This window comes from Delphinus delphis, chromosome 21 (genome assembly GCF_949987515.2).
Source record: "Delphinus delphis chromosome 21, mDelDel1.2, whole genome shotgun sequence".
NCBI classification, from domain to species: Eukaryota; Metazoa; Chordata; class Mammalia; order Artiodactyla; family Delphinidae; genus Delphinus; species Delphinus delphis.
The window spans coordinates 2,807,234-2,817,065 of NC_082703.1; positions in this window are offsets into that span (position 1 = coordinate 2,807,234).

Sequence of the window (9,832 nt, forward strand, 5' to 3'; positions counted from 1 at the left end):
TCCGCGAGGGGCCCACTCTCGCGAGAAGGCGCGGAGACTACTAGTTACCGTTGCCAGGGGAGGGGCCGCGGCGGCGGATGCGGCGGTACCAGCCACTCCGCAGTGGATGCTGGCACAGCCGACCCCGGCGTCTTCTTCTCTGGCGGATGCCTGGCAGATCTGTATGGGAATTTCGTGTAAGGGTGACTAAAATTCAAGAATGTGGCCCTTAGGTCATCTCGTCTTAAGGATGAGAAAAATAAGTCCCGAGGGGGTAAGTGACGTGACTTATTCAAGATGACACAGGGTAAATGATATTTCAAAGGCAGAGAGGAGATGGAGGCGGGAAAGCTCTCCTTCAGAGACGAACTGCAGCTCATAAGTGTAGAAAAAATTATAGAAATAGGAAATCACCACTTTGGAGCCACCAATAACTGATTCAAGCAAAATTCATCGATAGATGCTGGACGGTTGAGGATATTCATACAGTTCCAAAGTGTCATCCCACAGGTTACTTAGTGAAGAGAAAAGGGTACCTTCACATCAAAGAAGTCACCCTCAATCGAGTGATCAAACTTGACATCACCAGGGATGGTACAGACTGACATCACATGCTCATTCTTGCCAAAAAAGTGACTTCTCTCTATTCACAAGGAAACAATCCGATTGAGGGACAATCCAAATTGAGGGACATTCTGCAAAACAACCACCTGGTCTCTTCGAAAATGTAAATTTCATGAAATATTAAGAAAAAGGCTAGTGAACTGTTCTAGATTAAAGGAGACAAAGATAGGACTCCAGGACCAATGTGATTCTAAATTGCACCCAGGATCAAAAAACAAAAAGCATCAAAAAATAAAAACAAAAAACATCTATTGAGGATCATTCTTGGGTCAACTGAGAAAACTTGAATGTCGACTATAGTAGTATTGTAACATGTAAAATTTTCTGAGAGTGATGATTATACCTTGATTATGCAGAAATGGCCTGGTGTTTAGGAGATACGTGCTGAAGTATTTAGGCATGAAATAGCATGTGTCTGCAACTAACTCTCAAATGGTCAAGGGAAAAAACATGCAAAATGTTAACAACTGGTGTAGCTAGGTGGAGCATATGTGGATGTTCGTTGCATTATTCTTGAAACTTTCCGATAAGTTTAAAATTTTTCAAAATAAAAAGTTGGGAAGAAAAAAACCCCACAAAGTCTTTGATATTCAGTTCCTGGTACCAGGTTGCTGCTTGAATCAAGAGGCAAAGATTATTTCCCTGCTGTGTGTAAGGCATTTCAGGCTAATAAGAGATAAGATACATGCTCCCAAAGGACTCATAATGTAAGACTTGGACAAATACCTGCTGAATGAGGCAGAAGATGATAAATGTCATCAACAAAGGAATAGAACTCAGTAGGCTAAACAAAATGAGCTTTGTAGTCAAAAGAGGCTGGGTTTGTATCTCACATCTGCCAACTCTGTGGTGTTTGGCGAGCAACTTAACCTCTCTATGCCTCTGTTTCTACATCTGTGAAACAGAACTAAATAAGGTCTACTTCAGAGGATTGTAGTGAATAGTAAAGAAAATAATGTATCCAGAGCACATAACAATCTACCTGACATATGGAAAATGTTCATTAGTTAATAACACAGATGAAAATATGCTATAAGTGATTAAAAGCTGTACAGGCAAAACTACGTTTATTCACATACATATGCATATTAGAGCCACAACTTCAGCCTGTACTTTGGCACAGACCTGGACTTTGTCGGGTACAACAGGCCATTGAAGGCTGTAAAGAGCACTTTGAATGGGAATTTGGCAACATTCCTTCCTTGGGCTTCTTTATCCAAAGACCTTTCTTCTGAAGGGAACTGATAACACCAGTCCCAGGTCATGCACCAAAAGACCTCCTCTTTCTCCCAGCACCTGATGCAGGAAGATGGTAAAAGAAATTGTTAAGGAAAACGGCGGCTGCAGAGGGAATCATTCCTTTGCTTGCTATCTCTCTGGCCCCGCCGGCTTATCAGGATCCACGTTAACCCTCAACGTCCATATCAAGCCTCTAGCCTCTGCCACCTCCAATCTACAGCCATTGCTCACCCCCGACCCACAATGGGCTCTAAGCTCTTGGGAGGCATAGAAAGGACTTTCTCAGTCCAACTTCTAATCACCTGGCATTCTTCTCCTATAAAATGTCTAGAACCAGAATTTTAGGGCAGGGAAGGGGCTTTGGACTCCTTCGTTTGTGAGACATTTGCTACGTGCTTACTGCGTACAGGACACCAGGCTCAGAGCTGATGGATGAGCACACGCCCAGACACATCCGTGTTGTGTGCGTCCGGAGGCCCTGGTGAGCAGGCTCCCAGCACAGGTCACCTGCTGTAGTCAAGGTAACCTGATTGTCTGCCTGTGTTACCTTTGAGAGAACATCTCAGAAGGTTAGTATAGTTTTACCCTCAAAAATGAGAAAAAAAAACACCCTAAGAACAGAAACCCCACTGTGAAGATTTAGTAGCTCGATTGCCCTAAGTGTAAGGAAAATTAAGATTCTGAAGCCAGCGGTGTTATTTAATTCCCTGTTTCTTTAAAGCAAAATGGGCCCACTTGTTTGTTTTCAAGGACTTCAGAATTCTGATGAAGGGTGAGGATCCCCTTGGCATCTTTGAAGAAGCAGAGGGACCAGCCCCATCCCTGGGCCTCCTCAAGGGGGCAGCAGAGCACAGGGACCCAGCGGTGAAAGCGCCTCACTGTGCCAGGGATGGGTCAGGTGGACAAGAGGGGCGTGGCTTGCAGTGCAGAGGGACAGACATCCAAGACTGTGTTATTGTATATTGAGGGTGTATATAATACCGTGAAATTCCATGTCTGAGGACTCTTCTCAAGGAAACAGACTCGTGCAAAGGTTCATCTTGAATAGCTTGAATGAATTACAGTAGTAAGAAATTAAAAACAACTTAATGGCCAACATTTAGAGGATTCATTAAATTATAATACACCCATCTTCTGGGATATGGTACAGCCGTGTGTTCTGATAATATTTGATGATCTGGGGAAAAGGCTCAGTTAAAAAAAGGGGGAAGGAAACAAAAGTTTAAGTACAGTGTAATTCCGTGTGTGTGTGTGTGTGTGTGTTACAGTTTTACTTTAAGAAGAAGCAGGGCAGACAGAGAGACTGGGTAGAGGGGGCCCACATGGGTAGATGTAGGCTTTAGTAATGGCTAATTCTGGACTGGTGATAGATTAATAATACATTATATATATATATATGTATGTATAATAAACAGATGCTGTATATGTGTGTGTATATGTATGTACATAGAAAAAAATCAGGAAAATGTTTCCAAAATCTTATAGTGACTATCTCTGCTGGGTCAGAGTATATGTGATTTTTATTTTCTTCACACTGTTCTGTATTTTCCAAAATTTCTAAAATTTGGAGACGTGTTTCTGTTATAATCAGAAAAGTTAAACTCACTTTCATAAGGTGGGGAAGTACCTAGGTTCATGAGAAGGGCATGCTGTTCCGTGGGCAATTTCCATCCAAAATTGGAAATGTCTCTGGGATCAGTCCCTGGAATTTATTTTGGGCTTTCTGGGAGCTCCCTTCACTCTTGGCCACAAGGCGGCGCAAGGAACCAAGGTAAAGAATAGCTAACCCTGCTGGTGGGCAGGGGGCTTGGGACTCCAGTCAGGGTGATGACCCCTGTCCTCCCCTTGCCCCCAGAGCCTCATCCAAGCTCTCCATACGGTTGTGAACACAGTTATGGGGGCTTTCCTACCCAAGTTAGAGTCCAAGTTGAATGTCAAAAGGGCAGCAAATATTTACAAATTGTTTTTATGAGGAAACCAATTTTGTCAACGTTCCACATGTAGATTAGGGTACAGCCTGGCTGACACAACCTGCAAATTAGCTCTTCTTAATCACTTGCTAGTGAAGCACTATGATCACTTATACGTGAAACATAAATTAAGAAAAAAGAGGATGGCATATTCCTATGGAACCTAAAAATAGTTAATAGGCAATGTCCCCTTAGTGAATATATAGCTGTGTTTCAGGCAACTTGATGTTTTGGGGAATGGCCTTAGGTTAGTGAGCTGTATAGTGTGGTGTAGAGGGAAGAATCAAATTTGGAACCAGAAAACTTATGTTAAATCCGAGGTCTGCAACTCACCGGCTGTGTGACCTTGGGCAAGCTACTTGACCTCTCTGAGCCTTGGTGTCTTCATCTTTAAAACGGAGATCCCCAGGAGTACACCGTCCGTCCAGATGGGGCCCACCCAGGGGGTTCCACCAGATGGCTTTCTGTGGCCAAAGTTCTGAGGAGGCTTGGACCACACACCAGGGTTCACCCTGGGCCAGAGCCAGATCACGCCAGTGAGTCGCACACATCACAAGCCCCAGGACGATGGAGGAGCCAGACACAGACTCACCTGAAGGGGTGTGGAGGGGCTGCAGGGAGGGAGTCTACAGCTAGGGGCCCCTGGAGAACACCCCAGGAGAGGCGAGGCCTGTAGCCCCACCCCTCCAGTGGGGACTCGGGAGCCCGTGTGTGCAGAGCTCAGGGCAGCCATTCACCACCCCACCTCACCTCTATGGAGATGTGATTGACATGAACCACGGTGTAAGTTTCAGGTGTACAGTGTGATGATTTGATACAAATATATATTGCAAAACATAATTACCACAGTAAGGTTGGTTAAGGGTGTCCTTTACCTCATATAATTACCATTTTTTGTTGTTTATTACGGTGGGAACATTACAGCTCTGCTCTCACAGGAACTTTCAAGTTCACAGTACAGAATTGTTAACTATAGTTGCCAGAGCCATTCATTTAGAAAAATTTGTGTCTTCAGAATTGGGACTCCAGGCAGGTCTGGGATCTCCTAACACTATGGGATTCACCCCCTACCTTCGAGGAAAAAGAATCAGACCCCAGGTAGGGTCCAAACCCAAAGACAGCAGAATCCATCTTGTCTGCAGGCTGGAGGATTCCCCTTTGCACGCTCCTTCCCTGAAACAGGTGTCCTGGGATGTGCGGACCGCCGCAGGGGTCCACTCTCTGTCCCTCAAAGTCATACGCAGTGTCGCAGGGGGGCCTTCGTTCCTTCCTCTACAACCCTCCAGCCTCCCACTTAGAGACACCACTCCTGCTTACAGATCACACCCCCCCTCACCCACCCTGGCCTGGACAGCTGCCACGGGGTGATCCTCAGGTCAGGTGACCATGCCCCCAGGCTCTGAGGGCCACCAGAACACCATTGCCTAGGACTGGACACAAGGGAAAAGAGGAATAAGCGGGGTTAGTTATAGGGATGCAGAGGGAGGAGACAATAAGAAAATGAAAAAACATGAGGCAAAAGAGAAAGACTCAAATGAAGAAGAATGCGGGGGACAAAAGTGTAGAAGGAAAACGATGAAATGAAAAGAAGAATGGAGGTTGAATTCCACTCAATTTTTTTTTTTGGCGTTACGCGGGCCTCTCACTGTTGTGGCCTCTCCCGTTGCGGAGCACAGGCTCTGGACGCACAGGCTCAGCAGCCATGGCTCACAGGCCCAGCTGCTCCGCGGCACGTGGGATCTTCCTGGATCAGGACACGAACCCGTGTCCCCTGCATCGGCAGGCGGACTCTCAACCACTGCGCCACCAGGGAAGCCCTCCACTCAATTTTATAGGTTTCTGCCCTCCTCCCTGCAGTGTATTTACTATTAAATTACAGTCAGTAAAGAGAATAAAACAAACTGGACTCTATGAAAATACCTTGCTTTCCAAGTCGGTGCTCCACATGAGAGTTTCATAGAACCAAGGGGCTGAAAGGGCCTCGTGATCTCCTCTGGAAACATAAATGTAATCCAGCTGAAAAAGAAACCACCCCAAATCGCCCACACATGGGGACCGCAGGCTGCTGGGACCCTCAGTGGCATTGGTGAAAGGACTTCTGGTCCCCGAGTCAGAGTGGTGCCGACACTGTCCCAACAGGCTGACTCCTGCTGTGACCTAAGACGAGAGACGCTGTTTCCAGCGAATGTGTATTGAGATATGGCCAGTTTTTTACAAACCTTTTCTTGCCTTTTTATCGCAGCATCTGCTGTCACTACCCCCACCTCTGTGTCTCGTGTAGCACGAGTGTGTCAGGGACTGCAGGACGCAGAGGAGGAAAAGCCCTGCTGTGGCCTGAACACTTGTGTCCCCAGATTCACGTGTTGCAATCCTAACGCCCAGTGTGATGGTGTTAGGAGGGGGGCCTCCGGAGGTTCTCAGGTCATGAGGTGAGGCCCTCATGAACGGGATTCGTGCCCTTGTGCAAGAGGCCCCGCAGAGCTCCCTCTCCCCCTCCTGCACGTGAGGACACAGCGAGAAGGTGGCCGTTTACGAGCCAGGAAGCAGGCCTTCGCCTGACATAAACCTGACCACACGGGCACCCTGACCTCAGACTTCAGCTCGTATAGAAGCACCTAGTCCGTGGGATTTCTGTTACAGAGAGGTATGGAGCGTGCCCAGGAATGGGGTAGGGTGGACAAGGCATTTAGGATTGACGGGTCACACACAACATCATCTAATATTTTTAAGCAAAAAGAAGGCAGAGCACAACCTTGACAAAGGAAGCTCGGGACCCCTGGTGCTGTTTCCAGCTGGACGCCAGGTTGGGATCAGGAGAACGGAGGCTGCCTTACGGGAAAGGCAGGTCCCAGCGCCACGTGGTTGGTTGGCCAACTCCAGAGGGAGCCGCTCACACATACGCCGGTCTGCGTGGTGCCCCTGGGGTGAGCCTCATGGTGGCTGACCCCCCAACCCCTCCTCCCCCTCCGCCCGGCATCACACACTCCCTGAAAACTGGTCTGGAGGAGCCCTGCAGGCCGCGAGGAGCTGAGGCTGAGAGGTACGTGAGCTAGCCAAGGCCACACAATTGGTGATGAGCAGGACCCAGTCTCCCAGGCTGTTTCTGGAAGCGGGCCCGCCCTGAGGGGCAAGACATCTGATAAACCCGCTTCCTGGGCCGGCAGCTACGTGCCTCCTGACCTCAGGTACCTCAGCGGCAGTGCTTACACCAGCGCTGTGATTATACAGATCCTGCAGTCTTTGTCTCCCCTCATCAACCTGCCCCCTCATCTTTCATTTACTGACCATTTCCCGTGAGAGCCTGCCAAAGACCCGCTTGTTTCGGCTCCTTTGATTTGCTTTTAAGAAAAGCAAAGTGTATGGAAATCACACTGGTGCCGACACAGGAGACGTAACAAATAAAACTGTCCGTTCCGTAGTGAACGTAACTCCCGGCGCCGCCTCTGCCGTGAGCTCCGGGAGCTACAGCAGCTGTCCCCGGAGGATGCAGGTGTCACACCCACACACCAGCCCACGCCGCACCTCCGCCCTGGCCAGGAGTCACCCGGGGGGCTGGCATCCCCCGCCGTGCTGAACCAGGAGCCCCGGGGAATTTCTTCTCGAGAATTTTCACCCGGAGGCACGAGGAGGACCGGCGCGGGCTTGCCAGGTGGCCCACAGTCCTTGCCAGGAGGCGCCCCGTGGCAGCATCCTGGCCGGAAGTGCACGGGAGGGCTTCCTTCGTTGTGTGGCTAGCGGGGCCACGGCTCCCCGTGGGGGCGGTGGGCTCTGCACGTGCTCTGCTGTCTGCGTCTGGGAAATCCAGGCCCTGACCTAACAGCAGAAAAAAAAAAACGCCTTTTAAGCAGAAACACTAATAAAGCCTTCCTCTCCCCACTGCTCCATCATCTCCAATCCCCAGTCATTGAGCTCAGCCTTAGGGCCGTAAGGGTGCCCACAGGGCATCCGGGCTGATGAACACCGATCATTAGCGCACAAGCAGCCTCAGCCGATCTGAAAATACACCAAAAGTCACCTTCCAGGGAGACTTCTCATATTTAGTTCCTCAAAATTGCTCTGGCTTTTGGGAGACCTAGAAATAACAGACTAATTGGGGGAGATTTTTCTTCGGTGCGTTGGGTTGCACACACTTCTACTGAGAGCCTCCATGGGAGGGCCGTGCGTCATGCTAGGTCCTGAAGTTTACGTGAGGCTGGAAAGTCCAGGCTTGGAAATGAGTGAGGGACATTGGTTTGTAGAGTTTTATGAGTACCAGTTATGGTGCCAGGCCCTCTACACGTATTCACCCATTAAACCCTCAGAATATAGTCATTATGGGGAGGTCGTGCCCACTTTACAGTTGTGTAGATACAGCCTAGAAAGTTGAAGCACCTTGTTCAAGGTCACAAAGTCACTATAAATCCATTTATCTCTGCAGCCATCCATCACATGAAACAACTTATGGAGCTTCTGTTATATGCCAGGCCCTCAAAGCATGAGGATACAAAGATGAACAGCTACAGCCCTGCCCACCCAGAGCTTATCACCTCGTTGTAGAGACAAAGAAATACCCAATCGCAATAGAGTTTTATAAACACCATGGCGGGCAGCCGGATGCCTGGGAGAGTGGGGGGATCGGGGGCTATAGGGGAGGCCAGACTTGTGCTCAGACCAGGTCGGCCTGACTCCAAAGCCTGCACTCTTACAAGGCCGAGAGAAAGTCAAGCAGAGACAGAGACAGAGAGGAGCCTGCTTTTTGGTTTTGTTGCCCTGTTTGTAGCCTCCTGCACCTGGTGTGTCTGCATCCTCACCCCTCTCGGTCTGTGGGAGCATCGCTCCTGGAAGACACGGGGGTTAATCTTCCATCTTCCATGTTAAGATACCCAGCAAAGCCTTGATGATTTGGATCGTGTCACCCTTCCCCCCCAATCTGCTTTCCATCCTGAATTCCATCTTCAGTGCCAGAGCCATCCACCTGTGCGTGGAATTAGAAATGTCAGGGTAACCTCAGCTCTTCTGTCTCGCTCACCCGCCACCCCCCACATCAAATGGTAGGGACTCAAGTGCCCAATCCCATCCTTGGCTGGTTCTCACGGTCACCGTGTCACTGCCTTACACTGGCCCTCCTCTGCCTCCTCATCCTTCTCTTCATTGGCCCAGCATCCGCTTTCAATCCACTGCACCCTAGCTCCACACCGCCGCCAGCACTGCTTTCCTAAAAAGCAAATTAGATCCTGCCATTTTCAAGTTCAAATATTCTCCCGATGACTTTCTACTGCATATGAAATAATACCCGGTGTCCTTTGCCTGTTATCAGGTTCCTCACAGTCTAGCCTCCTCTTGTCTCTCCACCGTCTGCCCCAGCCACACAGATTCTCTAGAACCAAAATGCACCTCCCTGCCCCTGCACACACTTCACCCTCTGAGCCTGGGGTAAGACCATCCCCTACTTCTCAACCTAGGAAACTCCTACTCATCCCACAAAACCCAGCTCAAATGACCAGTCACCACCTCTGTAGAGGCATTCCTTCATTCCTCCAGAAGGTCTAATCACACCCTCCTCTGTGATCCTTCAGCCCCACATTTCTATCTTTATCTTAGTGCTTGTTATAATATATCAAAATCATCTCTACATGTAGATCTTGGACACTAACCCCTCAGGGGCAAGGACTGTGTTTTATCTTTTATTCCCAACACCTACACATAGGTTCTGTTAAGTACAAAGTACTCAATGAACGTTTGGTTCCAGTCCTTTTTGTCTGTGTGTTTTGCCAGAGGCCTCTGGTGCCCTGGTATTCTCTCTTCTGTTAGGTAACAGGAAGCAGGGAAACCCAGCAGAGAGTGAACCCTGGGGCTCTCTCCTTTATGTTTGGCCATAATTGTCCAGCTTCAAAATAAATTCTGGAACACCCCTAGTCACCAGGAGTATCCTACTATCAAAGGGTGTCTGATGCTCTCAGTTTACATGAAAACAAGTAGTACTTGCAGAAGAAATAGCTCCGTTGTGCCACACGATGGGGACAGGCATCCAACCCCAGGAA